This window comes from Zophobas morio, unplaced genomic scaffold (genome assembly GCF_036711695.1).
Source record: "Zophobas morio isolate AGI-343-1 ecotype UQ-CSIRO unplaced genomic scaffold, CSIRO_AGI_Zmor_V1 ptg000075l, whole genome shotgun sequence".
Classification (NCBI taxonomy): Eukaryota; Metazoa; Arthropoda; class Insecta; order Coleoptera; family Tenebrionidae; genus Zophobas; species Zophobas morio.
The window spans coordinates 1427548-1439907 of NW_026972180.1; positions in this window are offsets into that span (position 1 = coordinate 1427548).

The window sequence follows — 12360 nt, forward strand, 5'->3', positions numbered from 1 at the left end:
CTTGGTAATGAGAATCTTTCAATCGACGATTTCGGGTGATGCCTTCTATACTGTGTGAAGATTTTCCTTGTTGCGATGTTTAAATTTTCAAGATAAGTTTTGGACCATTTAATGACTCCAAAAGAATATGTTAGCAGTGGAACGCAGAATGTATTTACTGCTTTCATTAAATTTTTTCCATTTAACTGTGTCTTCAATATTAATTTTAATCTCGCTACGTATTGATCTTTCAACTGTGTTTTCGTTTTGGTATGATTGATGTGGGAGGATTGACAGAAACCCAGATATTTGTATGTATCATTTCGTTCTTGGGCTTCGATTATTTCGTTATTCTGGGTTATATGTGGTACTTGGTGTTGGACGCTTTTTCTGATTGCTTGGGTCTTACATTTCTCAATACCAAAACACATACCAATATCACCGGAAAACTGTTCAGTCAGATTTAATAGGTTTGTTAACTGATTTTGTGTACTTGCATATATTTTTATGTCATCCATATACAGCAAGTGACTTATTCTGTTTTCTCTTTGTTTGTTAATTCTTATATTGAACCCATAATTGCAGCTGTTCAGGATATCGGAGAGGGGATTTATTGCTAAGCAGAACCATAACGGGCTAAGAGAATCGCCTTGAAAAATTCCTCTTCGGATCATTATTGGATCTGACTGAATTGTTTGTTCATTTAAGGTTATTTGGAGGGTGGTCTTCCAAAATTCCATGGAACATTTGAGAAAAGTGCAGATTTTAGTATCAATTTCGTATAATTCCAGAATTTTGCATAGCCAGGAAGAGGGACAAAATCGTAAGCTTTCTTATAATCAATAAAAGCAGTATATATGTTTCGGTTTTCTTTTCTAGCTTGTTCACAGATGATGGAATCTATGATTAATTGCTCTTTGCAACCAAAGGATCCTTTAATACATCCTTTCTGTTCTTCATTAATGATGTCAAACAGTGTTGATAAATTTTTTGTGTAATGCATGAGGTTAATATTTTATAGATTGTCGGTAAACATGTGATAGGTCTGTATTTTGATGGATTTTTTGTGTCGTTATCTTTAGGTTTTAGGTATGTTACACCATGACATAAGAACGTTGGAAAGGAGGATGGGTCAAGAAGGAACTGATTTAAGTGATGTAGTAAATGAATATGTACACAATTTAATTTTTTTATCGAAAAATTATGGATTTTGTCTGGTCCTGGTGATTTCCAGTTGTGTGTCTTATTGATGGTATTTATTAATTCGGCAAGTGTTTTCTGATGATCATTCATTGGTGTAACTGTGGATAGTTTATGGGATATATGAGGAATACATTTGACAGATTGGTTAAATTCAAATTCTTGAGACCAAAGTTTTGACCAAAATGTTGTTACATCCTGTGAACTTGGAAGTTCACCGGATAATTGACTTTTGCTTGAATTAGTTAAATGTTGATAGAATAGTTTTTCGTTGTTTAAAAATTTAGTGTTATGAATTTTTCTGAGATGTGATTGTTTGTATTTTTAAGTCTTTTGAAAAGGAAAGCTTTTGCAATAGGGTATCTTTAATTTGGGATAGTGTTGTGTTGTACTCATCGTAATCAGTTTGATGAATGTGTTATTGGACCTAGTTGTTTTCTAATGTTATTAATTTTATAATTTAACCGTGTTTCCCAATGAGGGGTGGAAGGTATACGATTGGTGTTTGTATTCATTATGTTATCTTTACATGTGTTAATTTGAATACAAGTTAAAGCTGCACAGTAGATAATTGTATGAAGTTTTTCAAAAGAAATCGAGTTTGTGAGATATTTTGGTAAAATGAAGGAGTCATTATTTCTACAATTGCCAGAAACTTTTTAGAATAACACTGACGGGGAAATGAATGTCGTATCATTTGGTTTTAATTTAGAACATGTTTCGAAAGTTAATTTAAATTGGTCTTCAATTTCATTTTGGAAATTAATATGAAATTTAAAATTGTTGTTTACAGTTTTGATTAATGTGTCTTCGGTGTTGTAGTACGCAGTGGCGTAACAATAAATCTACGGGCCTGTGTTCTACAACACTGTGGGGCCCCTAATGAACAGCGAAATAAAAATTATTTAAAAATACGAGCATAATGAGTAAAGTATGAGTATATTGCAATTAGGGCTTACGTTTTACTAAAATCATTCTACCTGAAACACTGCATTAAAAAACAAAATATAATAACTACCTAAATACATATAATTAAAATGTATTTTTAAAAATAAAAATGCCCGTTTTTTTTATCTCAAAATTGTTTTTTTCTTGCTTTCCAATGGGCACAAGTTGATACAAGATTTGACACATCTAAGCTTCTAGCAATTTGATTTTCAAGTGAGATAATAGGCCAGTGAAGATAATCTGCATTGGCCCATTGTGTTACTTAAACAAAATTTAGTCATTTTTAGTTTCGAAAAAGATCTTTTCGCTGAATTGACACTAGATTTACCAGAATATTACAAGCTGATTACTGTTTCCATCACTGTAATTCAGGTCACACGAATTACAGTTCGTCGTCTGAGAACTTGTTTGATCTACAGACCAGAGCGCACTCAGGCCAATGTCGACTTTAAACGTTCGCAAACGATTTGATTTATAAGCCATGGTCCGTGATCTGATATACATCCTATACATCTGATAATTTCTTGCTGTTTCAACTTTCGAATTCTCAGTTTTTCGAAATTTTAGTTTGGGGACTTTTCAGTTTACTCCTATTTATTATTTAATTTTTAATTTCTCAATTTTTCAAGTTCTCGGTTTTCAGTTTTTCTCTTCAATTTTACGATTTTTAAATATTTCCATTTTTCAATTTTAGACTTTTATAAACTCTTTATTTGTCGATTTTTCAATTAATTGATTTTTCAGGTTTTTTTGGTTTTTCAATTTTTCTATTTTTTCAGGTTTCGATTTTTCAACTTCACTTTTTTGATTTTTCGATTTCTCAATTTTTCAATTTTTTTATTTCTCAGTTTTTCGACATTTCAGTTTTAGAATTTTTCAGTTCACTTATTATTCAATTTTTCGATCTTACGATTACGCAGATTTTTGATTTTTCAATTTTTCGATTCTTTAGATTCTCAGTTTTTGGATATTTCAATTTTGGGATTTTTCAGTTTTTTGATTCGTCAGTTTTTCTTTCATTTTTCAGTTTTTCGATATTTCAGTTCTTCGACTTTCCATTTTTGACTTCTGGATTTTTCGATGTGTCGACTTTTTACTTTTTCGATTTTTAAATTTTAGATTTTTCAATTTTTTTGAATTTTAGTTTTTCAATATTTAAAATTTTAGATTTTTCTGTTTCTCGATTTTTCATTTTAGCTCTTCCATATTTCAATTTTTCAAATGTTTCGATTTCTTAATCTTTCGATTTTTCGACTTTCCGGTTTCTGTTTTTCAATTGTCGTTTTTTCAAATTTTCGATTTTTCAATTTTTCAAATTTGACATTTATAAACTGTTAATTTTTCGATTTTTCAATTAATCGATGTTTTGATTTTCCCATTTCTTGACTTTCGAGGGTTTCGATATTCCTGCTCAATTCTTTAATTTTTCGATTTTTAAAGTTTTTGACTTTTCATTTTTTAGTTTTTTTAAGGTTTCGATTTTTCGACTTCACTTTATGGATTTTTCGATTGCTCAATTTTTTGACTTTTTAGGTTCTCAGTTTTTGGATATTTCAGTTTTCGGATATTTCAGGTTTTCCCATTTTTCAGTTTTTCGATATCTCAGATTTGGGATTTTTCAATATTTTGATTCTTCGACTTTTCGATTTTTGACTCCTGGATTTTACGTGTCGATTTTTTTACTTTTTCGATTCTTCAATTTTTCGATTTTTAAATTTTAGATTTTTTTTTTTATAAAGTTTTAGATTTTTCGATTTCTCGACTTTTCATTTCAGTTCTGCGATATTTCAATTTTTCAAGTTTTCGAATTTTTCAAATGTTTTAATCTTTTGATTTTTCGACTACCCGGTTTTAGATTTTCTGTTTTTCAATAGTAATTTTGTCAAATTTTCGATTTTTCAATTTTTCAAATTTGACTTTTATAAACCCTCAATTTTTCGATTTTTCAATTAATCGATGTTTTGATTTTCCCATTTCTTGACATTCGAGTGTTTCGATTTTCCTGTTCTTCAATTCTTTAATTTTTCGATTTTTCAGGTTTTTGATCTTTCAATTTTTCGATTTTTTAAGGTTTCGACTTCACTTTATGGATTTTTCGATTGCTCAATTTTTTGGCTTTTTAGGTTCTCAGTTTTTGGATATTTCAGTTTTCGGATTTTTCAGGTTTTCCCATTTTTCAGTTTTTGTTTCATTTTTCAGTTTGTCGATATCGCAGTTTTGGTATTTTTTAATATTTTGATTCTTCCACTTTTCAATTTTTGACTCCTGGATTTTTCGATGTGTCGACTTTTTTACTTTTTCTATTTTTCAATTTTTCGATTTTTAAATTTTTTTTTTTAATTTTTAAAATTTTTGATTTTTCGATTTCTAGATTTTTCATTTCAGTTCTTCGATATTTCAATTTTTCAAGTTTTCGAATTTTTCAAATTTTTCGATTTCTTAATCTTTTGATTTTTCGAATTCGCGGTTTTAGATTTTCTGTTTTTCACATGTCATTTTGTCAAATTTTCGATTTTTTAATTTTTCAAATTTGACTTTTATAAACTCCTAATTTTTAGATTTTTCCATTAATCGATGTTTTGATTTTCCCACTTCTTGACCTTCGAGTGTTTCGATTTTTCTGTTCTTCAATTCTTTAATTTTTTGATTTTTCAGGTTTTTGATTTTTCAATTTTTCGATTTTTTAAGGTTTCTATTTTTCGACTTCATTTTTTTGATTTTTCGATTTTTCAGTTTTTAGATATTTCAGTTTTAGGATTTTTCAATATTTCAATTCTTCGGTTTTTCTATTTTTGACTTCTGGATTTTTCGATGTGTTTTACTTTTTCGATTTTTCAACTTCATGGTTTTAGGTGTTCTGTTTTTCAATTTTTCGATTTGTTAATTTTTCATTCCCGATTTTTCAGTTTTTCAATTTTTTATTTTGGCCTATTTCGGTTTCTCATTTTTTCCAGTTTTCCATTTTTTCGTTTTTTTTTTTATTTTTCCGCTTTTCCAATTTTTCAACTTTTAACTTTTTGTTTGTCGATTTCTCTATTTTTCAATTTTTCGACTTCATCACTTTTCGATTTCACGTTCTTTTGATCATTCAATCTCACAATTTTTCAATTTTTCGAATTTTAAGTTTTTTGATTTCTCGATTTATCGAGATTTGGATTTTCCGATATTTTGATTGTCAATTTATAAATCGTTCAATTTTTAACTTTTCGATTTTTCGATTTTGGCCTATTTCGGTTTCTCAATTCTTCGACTTTTCGACTCCATGATTTCTTGATCTTTTTATTTTTCGATTTCTCGGTTTTTCGATTTTCCAGTTTTTCGATGTTTCGATCTTTCAGTTATCCGACTTTTTAAATTTGGGAGTTTCGATTTCTCAATTTTTCGTTATTCGATTTTTAAATTTTAGATTTTTGAATTTTACATTTTTTCGATTTTCTGATGTTTCATTTTTCGATTTTCAGTTCTTCGATCTTTCGATTTTTCAATGTTTCGGTTTTACGATTTTTTAAGGTTTCGATTTTTCGATTATTAGATTTCTCGATTTTTCAAATTTTCGATTATTTTAATTTTTCATTTTTTTTTTCTCACTGTCAATATCATACAGTGTATTGAAAACAACTACAAAAATTGTCACTAAAAACATTTAAAAATTCATACAAAATAGAACACAGTGTTTCCAAAACATTTTCCCGAAAAAAGTCCATTGGGTTATTACGATTTCAACAATATTCTTAGTTTAAGACGTTTTGCTAGTATAAAACACAAATAAAGAATTAATTCTTAGTTAAACAAAATATGTAAAATCATCTAAATATGTACCAAAAATATTCACCTAGTCGTTATAAAAACCGACTAAACAACTATTTCCCGCAGACCTACTCAAGGACTTAATACTAAAAAAATTTAAAAAATAAAGAATCTTAACACGTATCCAGTTTCCTTCGAGTTTCACCGCCTTTGAGCAATTATAAGACACCGTGTCATGTTTGTTCTGGCTTCGAGAGCCTCGGCCTCCGCCTCCTCTTCATCTGCATTTCGCAGCTGCGCCGGTAATCAGCCAGGACAAGCGTAAAGTTCGCAGGTCGCATTATCCGGCCATAAATAAGGCATCGCAGCATATGCCTCCGCCGTCGAGGGAAAGGCCACTCGCGGAAGAGCCACCCATCAGCTTTCAGCGAAAAAACTCGAATCGATGATGTCCTCGTGACGTCACCAGACTGAAACGGGCCGGTTGCCGTGGCAACGGGAAGAGTTGCCGGTGTCGTCTTGACATTAGCAACAGCTTCTTGCGGAAGAAGGATCGCTAATCGATAGCTACGCCGAAAGTGTCCCGACGCGGAAAATCTAAAATGTCGCCAATTCGGGAAAAGGCTGCGAAAAGGCGAGCAGAAAGTTGCTAAAAGTACTAAATCAGATGAATATTTCATTTGTTTTCAAGATGCAAGGCTAATCGAAAAATAAAAAAATCGAGAGAGGCTTATAGATAAATCGCTTAGAGTCGATATTGGCCTGAGTGCGTTCTGGTCTGTAGATCAAGCAAGTTCACAGGCGACGATATAATGTACTTCGATAAATAATAAAATGCAAATTCCCGGAGTAACCATGTTCGTTTGAAAATACTGTAATTGAATAGCGCCGGTCGGTGTTGAGTTCTTCTCCGTGTGCACCGGATCGAATCCGGGCTGCGAGTGGCCACTTCCGGCCGATACTATAAACTTTCGTGAGATAACGCGCGACTCATTCTCAAAGCTTCTGTCGGTTTGCGTTAGCCGTTAGCTCTCTTATCTGGAAAACACACGAACGAACGAGGTCACCACCGGCATGGAAATGTCACTGATTTATGTCGACGTGGACGTGGAGGAACTCGGGGGCCGGGGGCGGCGCAAAGTGATTTTTAGCGGCGGAAATATGCTTAGTCGGGGAATTGGCGAAACGTGTGAAGGGAATTTGCATTTTCCGACGGGGTGGCTTCGGTGGCCTCAAGCTGTGTGGCCAAAGGAGTCATGAACTTGTTCATCGAAAGTTTTTCAAAGGTAGAAGGAAAAGAACTGGTGATTTTTTTTCGAATTTTATCGCGTTTGAGAGAACTAAGTAAAAAGGTAAAACGGATCAAGATCACGATCTGCGGTAGAATTTCAAAAATATGTTAAACAATAACAAAGGATCAAATTCAATTACCAAATGATTTTGTTGAAAAATATAAAAATGAAGGTGTCAAATTCTTTAAACGTTTTGAATCGCAATGTTAGTTGTGGAATAAAATTTGATGCGGAAGAGGAAAGAGAAGACAAATTTTCTCTGACCACAGCTATTTTATTGATGTTGTACATAGGTGGTTCCAGTTGATTAGTTCTAGATCAATTATTTTGACCTTGAGCAAGTTTAATATGGCTGTCTATAGGGAAACTATAGAAGTCCTTCAAGAGTTCATTAAGTTATTTTTAAACTTAAAAGTCGCTCCTAACAAATTTGGAAAGCAGTTTGGAAGCCTATTCAAACAGGTGTTATATTAACTACAACATTAATTTTAGACCTGCAAACCTTGTTTTTGAACGAAAAAAAATACTCATATTTATTAACATCGAGATTTTCTCAAGATTGTTTAGAAAATGTATTTTCCCAAATTCGGTCAAGACATCCGGTCTCTACGGCCATTCAATTTAAATATGACTTAAAACTTTTATCATTTTCTCAATATTTGGACGTTTCAAATAACTCAAGTTACGAAACCGACAAAACAACACTTTTAGTTGGTTTTTTGAGTTATATTAAAAATAATAACAGAAAAGAAAACGATGTTCCTAAAGGAAAAGAAAATTTAGCTTTACCTAGAAGTTGGAATTTGACGAAAAAAGAACTTTCTTTGAGAGAAAAAAATGCTTTGTACAGTTGCACAGGTTACGTTGTTAAAGCTTGATAAAAAATCAAAATTTTTGCAAAAAATGTATTGTTGCTTTAGTCTTTAAGAAGAATTGTAATGAAAATAATGCAAAATTTGTGGCATTAAAAGAACATAAAACTGGTGCTTTACATTACGCTTTACATTACGCTTCAGAGAACGCGTTTCAAATAGCAATTTGAGTAGAGCAAATATTTTGTAATTTGGGAGATTATTTAAAGAATAATAATTTTTGCACTGGTAATGTTTTGGAAGTCATGAAGAAAGAAATTAGGAAAAATTCGACTTATCGCTCAATACAGTTTCCAACACGCTGCAACAGCAAAGCAAAATTTACTGCAAGAATGATAGTTTACCGTCTGAAAATCTATACCAGAAAAGCTAAAGAAGAAATGAGAAAAAAACAAAGAATAAATTGGTCCAGCAAAAACCATGCAGTGAGGGATTTGGTTGAAAATGCAAATCAAAAATTTGAAAAAAAATAAAGAGTAACAGTTTCGTTGTCCAAAATTTCTTGAGTTTATATTAAAACTATTTAACTGACAAATTTCGAGATAAAAAATAATTATCTTCGATATTTTGTTTATTGCATTATGTAAATAAGCTTAATAGCACTAGTTGAATAGTACCCCTATTTAAAATTTTTCTAGTAACCCCACTGACCTTTTGGCATTAGTTTTGGACCAAAAATTGCTGTCACTTGTCAGTGTTTGCTCTACTCTTATGATTATGTTATTTAGGCACACTAGGTCAGGTCAGGTCGGATCAAGTCAGATCAGGTCAAGTCAGGTCAATGTCTAAAGTAAAAACGAATTATTTTTTAAGGATGCAAAAGAATCTTGGCGGGCTCTTGTATCCTTTTACTGAATAAGAATCTTGGGGATCCCTTGTGATTTTTTTGAAGGAATTTGGAAAGTTCTTAGGACTTTGAATGTTTTCATTTTGAAAGAATTTGAAGAATTCCCCGGAAGCCACTGATATTTTGATTTTTAAAAAAAATTGAAAAAACTTTTTGGGGATCTTTGATACATATTTTCATTCATTTATTCACTTTTGAATGAGCGCCCCTTGTGTGTTTTTTTTTTTTTTAATATAAAAGACTCTTGAGGGCTCCTTGTGTCTTTTTTAAGAATGCAAAATAATTTTGAGCATCCGTTCATTTTTTTATAGGTTGTGAGGAATCGGGGGGGAAGCTCTTGTGTCTTTCCTTGTATTTTTTTTTTTAAGAATTTGTAAAGATTTTGTGGATCCCTAATGCTTCATTCATTTATTCGTTTCTAAAAGAGACTCAATCATTTTTGGAGCCCGTTGTGTTTTTTTAAGGATGTAAAACAATCTTGAGGGCCCCTTGATTTTTTTTTCGGTTGTGAAGAATCTTGAGATCTTTAGTGTCCATTTTTTTTAGAAGAATGGAAAAAAATCTTGGGTGCTGTTGTGTCCTTTTTTAGAGAATGTGGAAAAATCATGTGGCTCCCTTGTATTTTTGTAATTTGAAAACTTTGTTTTCATTTTGAAAAAATTTTGGGAACCACCGGTATTTTGCTTTTTAAAGAATTTCAAAAGATTTTGTGGATCCCCGATGCTTCATTCATTTATTCGTTTCTAAAAGAGACTCAATCAATTTTGGAGCCCGTTGTGTTTTTTTAAGGATGTAAAATAATCTTGAGGGCCCCTTGATTTTTTTTCGATTATGAAGAATCTTGAGATGTTTAGTGTCCTTTTTTAGAAGAATGGAAAAAAATCTTGGGGGCTGTTGTGTCCTTTTTAGAGAATGTGGAAAAATCATATAGGTCCCTTGTACTTTTTTTAATTTGAAAACTTTGTTTTTATTTTGAAAAAATTTGAAAAAATTTTGGGAACCAGTGGTATTTTGCTTTTTAAAGATTTTGAAAAGATTTTGGAGATCCCTGATATCTTCGTTCATTTATTCACTTGTGAAAGAGTTTGACGCAACCTTGACGTCTGTTATGTTTTTGTTTTTAAGAATGTGAAATAATTTTGACCGACTCTTGACTTTTTTTATAGGTTGTGAAGAATCTTGGGGTCTGTAGCCGTTTTTTAAAGAATGTAAAGAAATCTTAGGGACTCTTGTGGAAGAATCATGGGGTCCCTTGTATTTATTCTTTGTAAACATTTGAAACGTCCTTTAGAACTTGGACGTTTTCATTTTGAAAAAATTTGAAGAAATTTTGGGAACCACTGGTATTTTGCTTTTTGAAAAATTTTAAAAGATTTTGGGGATCCCTGATATCTTCATCCATTTATTCACTTGTCCAACAATTTGAAGGAATCTTGAAGTCTGTTATGTTTTGTTTTTAAGAATGTGAAATAATCTTGACCGACTCTTGACTTTTTTTATAGGTTGTGAAAAATCTTGGGGAGCTCTTGTGTCCTTCTTTTAAAGAATGTGAAAGAATCATGGGAGTCCCTTGTATTTTTTCATTGAAAGCTTTCAAAAAGTTCTTTATACCTCGGCTGTTTTCATTTTGAAAGAATTTGAAGAAATTTTGGGAGCCACTGCTATTTTGCTTTTTGAAGAATTTGAAAACGTCCCTGATGTTTCCAATCATTTATTCACTTCTGAAAGAGTTTGAAACAACCTTGAAGTCAATTATGCTTTTTTTTAAGAATGTAAAATAATCTTGAAGGACCTTTGATTTTTTTTTATAGGTTCGATGTGAAGAATCTTGGGGCCTTTAATCTTTTTATCTAAAGAATATAAAAGAATCTTGGGGGCTCTTGCCACTTTCTTTTAAAGAATATGAAAGAATCTCTGAAGTACGTCGTATTTTTTTTAAAGAATTTGAATAATTCTAGAAATCTTGGACCTTTTCGCTTTGAAAGACTTTGAAGAAATTTTGGGAGCCACTGCTATTTTGCTTTTGGAAGATTTTGAAAAGATTTTGGGGATCCCTGATATTTTCATTCATTTATTCACTTCTGAAAGAGTTTCAAACAACCTTGAGGTCAATTACGTTTTTTTTAAGAATTAAAGCCCCACCCATACCTGCCCTGATCTCAATAGCAATGAAATTGTCATTCGTTGGCAGACTTAGGGACGGAGCCTAATTGCAAAATCTATATTTCCTTACAAAAATTTACCTTTTTAAACGTGTTTTAGGTTTGTAAGAATAAAAAAATCATCACAATTGAGATAGGGTGGGTGGGCGGGGTTGATATTTTGTCTTTTTTTTTTTCTTAATATACATAGTATTCTTCGAACAACACGATACTCAAAAACATGTTTTTAATTTCTTGTAAAGAAATAATTATTTTGCAATTAAGCTCCTCCCTCTTGATTCACGGTGAATAAAAAAAAAATCATCACAATTGAGATAGGGTGGGTAGGCGGGCTTACATTTTTCCTTTTTGTTTTAATATGTGTAGACTTCTTTTTACAACATGAAGCTTAAAACATGTTTAAAATGGAAAATTTGTATGAGGAAATATCAATTTTGCAATTAGGCCCCGCCCTATAATTACAAAATCCATATTTACTTGTAAAAATGTACCATTTTAACCATGTTTTAAGTTTCTTGTTGTGAAAAGATGGCTGCATATATTAAGAAAAAAAAGGCAAAATATAAGCCCCTCCCACCCACCCTATCTCAAATCTGATGATTTTTTTTTATTCGTCGTAAGCCGAGGGCGTAGCTTAACTGCACAATCTTTATTTCTCTACGAGAAATTAAAAACATGTTTTTGAGTATCGTGTTATTCAAAGAATACTATGTATATTAGGAATAAATTAAAGCCAAAGATGAAGCCCCACCCATGCCTGGCCTGATGTAAATAGTAATGAAGTTTTCATTCGTTAGAAGACCTAGGGGCGGAGCCTAATTACAAAATCCATATTTCCTTACAAAAATTTACCATTTTAAACGTGTTACATTTTACCTTCTTGTTTTAATATGTGTAGACTATATCTAATAATAAAAAAAATCATCAGAATTGTGATGGGGTGGGCGGGCGGGGTTTATATTTTGCCTTTTTTTCTTAATATACATGGCCATCTTTTCATAACAAAATTCTCATTTAACAACAATGTTTGACTGATATAAAGCGAAGTAAGCAGTTAAAAATGTTTGACGCATTAAAAATTGTCAAAGTTTTCAGAACCCTTAATTTTCTTAGAGTATGTCATTTGCCAAAATCGGTTTTATTTTATCAGGTACTAGCCCCGCCCACCCGCCCTCTCTTTTCGTAGAAGTTACCTTATTTGCCAAAATCAGTCTTATCTTTGCAGCTACTAGCCCCGCCCACCCACCCTCTCTTTTCTTAGAGGGTATCTTATTTGCCAAAATCAGTCTTATCTTGGCAGCTACTAGCCCCGC